At 34.6% G+C, this 2,903-nt stretch overlaps 1 protein-coding gene across 1 annotated transcript in view; it reads right to left on the minus strand.

Annotated features, from left to right (window-relative positions):
- ERBIN (erbb2 interacting protein) overlaps nucleotides 1–2,903 on the minus strand; it is a 161,772-nt gene that overhangs the window by 90,020 nt on the left and 68,849 nt on the right. The gene's annotated exons all lie outside the window — the stretch shown is intronic.

Below are 2,903 nucleotides of genomic sequence, written 5' to 3' on the forward strand. Positions count from 1 at the left end.
TTTCTTAAAAACCAGAGTATATACATACGCAATTCTAACTACATTACCTATTAAGTGAAGACTGTACTGGTGAAAATCTATTTCAATGGAGAAGAACTACTGATAGTTGGTATAATCAATCCTTGTGAATACAGTAATAAATACAGTAATACCTTGGTTGTCAAGCTCAATTCATTTCAAATTCATGCTCAAACACTGAAAAGTTCAAGAATTTAACATATTTTTTCATAAGAAATAATGGAAAACAAAATAATTGGTTCAGAGGTCCAAAAATTAACTTAGAAATTCATTGTACCAAGACTTTATAAATCACCATGGAGGCTTTTAGCCTTCTGGCATTCACTGTTCTCAGATACACTGTTTCATCAAGTTGTTCCTGATTCATCCAAATTAGCACTAGCATTTCAACCTCTTCGATAGCATGGGTTATGTGTTTAGTTATTAACGATTTTATACCTTTCACTACATTAACTGCTTCCATTGCATTTTCCCAAAAAAATGTTGATAATGTCAACTTAGCCATGTTTTATTCAACTGCCAAAATCAGACAAGAAGTGACCTGGCTCAAATTTTTCAATGATTTCTTTTTTAACTCTATCATGGTTCTCAGTTTTCTCTTTGTTTTATGCAAATAAAGTGTGGAGAAAAAAAAACCCAAAACATATATTTTAATGCACTAAAGTATCACCCCTTGGCCTGTGAAAATTTTTTCAAATAGGAATTTTGGTTTGACTAGGAGCAAAGAAAGTTATAAGCCCCAATCAGATTTTTCCCCCCTAAACTTTGCTGTTCCAGTAGTGGAAAGTTTGAGCTTGGAGCAGTTGGACAACTGAAGTATCACTATACTTGCTTAAGGCAGAAGACTCTTATATTACTTCTCAAAGAGGTAGTTTTACTTTTACTGCCATATATACTTGCGTATACGCCAACCCGTTATCAGCCAAGGCATCTAATTTTACCACAAAAAGGCATTAAAAATGTGCTGAAAACTCGGCTTATACACAAGTATACACAGTATGCCCTATAAGGTCACTATTAAGTAGAAATTGACTCAGTGGCATTGAGTTTGAAGTTCTTTTTATGAACCCAAGGTGTGAATTAGGCATCAGGCAAATAAGACTAATAATATCAGAGGCACCAAAAAATAAATAATTTTTTTTTCAGTAAAGGAATGAATTATTTTTTAATGCAATTTTTCTTTGGAAAAAAAAGTATTACTATAAAATAATCTACTTAGGAAAAATATCAAAATTTTAAGTAAAGGGATTAGTTTGGTTTTCTTTTACTACAGTCCCCAATACAGTTCAACAAGGCACTGCTTCTGACTCTTCTAATTCAAATTATGTAACATTCTTTATGTATTTGACAACTTTTATAAAACAGGGTATTTTCACTTGCTACCCTTTTTAAAATCTGACCTTCATCCACTATCCTTTTGAAGTATTACCATGTACAATGCACTATATTATGATCTTTAAACTATATTCCTTATTATTTCATTTTCCTTACAATGCATTTTATTTATCTACAATGCATAAGGAAGACAGCAGGAGAATTAATGCATTTGAATGGGGTTGGATGGCTAAGGCAAAGCTTGGTGGTTCAAACTCGCCAGTTCCACTATGGGAGAACTATGAGGCTAAAGCTTAAGAAACCCTGCAGACAGGGGGAAAGTAGGGAAAGGAGAGGAGGAACGGGGAACTGATAGTAATGATCGACATATCACCCCCCACCCCCACCCCCACCCTCGGGGTGGAGGGTGGGGGGCGAGCAACAGAAACCATGGAGGAAGGGAGACAGTGGTCAGTGTAAGAAAATAATAATTTATAATTTATCAAGGGGTCAAGGGCGGGGATTGGGGGAGGATCTGATACCAAGGGCTCAATAGAAAGTAAATGTCTAGAAAAGAATGATGGCAACATATGTACAAATATGCTTGATATAATTCATGTATAGATTGTTGTATGAGTTGTAAGAGCTCCCAATAAAATGATCTTTTAATTTAAAAAAAGAAACCCAGGAGAGGGTCACTATTAGTTGGAATAGATTTGATGGCAGGTTCACTTTGGCTTGGGTCTTGGAATTATGAACTTCTAGAAAAACAAACATCTGTCTTTGAAGAAGTCTAGCTAGACTTTGGACATGTTATCAGGAGGCACTAAAGCCTGGTAAAGGGTATCATGCTTGGAAAAGCAGAGAGCAAAAAAAAAGGAAGGCACACAACAAGATGGATTGGCACAGGGGCTCCAACAAGGGGTTCAAACATAACAACTGTGAAGATGGCACATGAATGGGCAGTAACTCATTTTGTTATACATAACAGTTATTACTATGAATTGTACCAACTTGAAGGCACCTAACACCACCACCACCATAAAGGGAGCAATAGTACTACAGAGGGTCAGTGTTTTGTTCTTTTGCACATTAGGGTGGCATGAGTCAGAACCAATTCTATAGCACCTAACAAGAACAAAAGTATCTAAGGCACGTACTATTTTATCCCTATTTTACCATAAAGAAATGGAGTATCATAAAATGCTTCTCAAGATATAATGATATATACTTGAACTCAGGTCATTAAAATGATTCAAACACCGGTAGGTCTTTACTACACATTTTTCTTTCAGGATTCACAAAAGGTGCCAATTTCAAACATTAATTCTTTTAATACTTATCAACAAATTTCCAGAAGACTTTATAGACTGCTTATGAACAAACTGTTTATGTGAAAGCATGTGTTATTGATAATAAACAGCTTCATTCATTTAGTAAGAACTTAATTTTGAAAGGGGAATTTCCTTTATATGATGGATTAAAAAATTATTAAATGAACATAAATGGTTTAATCCTAGCGATTTTAAGAATATATCACATAATGAGTTAAGGACACACTTAAAAAGAAT

Source organism: Echinops telfairi, unplaced genomic scaffold (assembly GCF_000313985.2).
Source record: "Echinops telfairi isolate 266 unplaced genomic scaffold, ASM31398v2 ScPeMD7_7469;HRSCAF=8507_1, whole genome shotgun sequence".
NCBI lineage: Eukaryota > Metazoa > Chordata > Mammalia > Afrosoricida > Tenrecidae > Echinops > Echinops telfairi.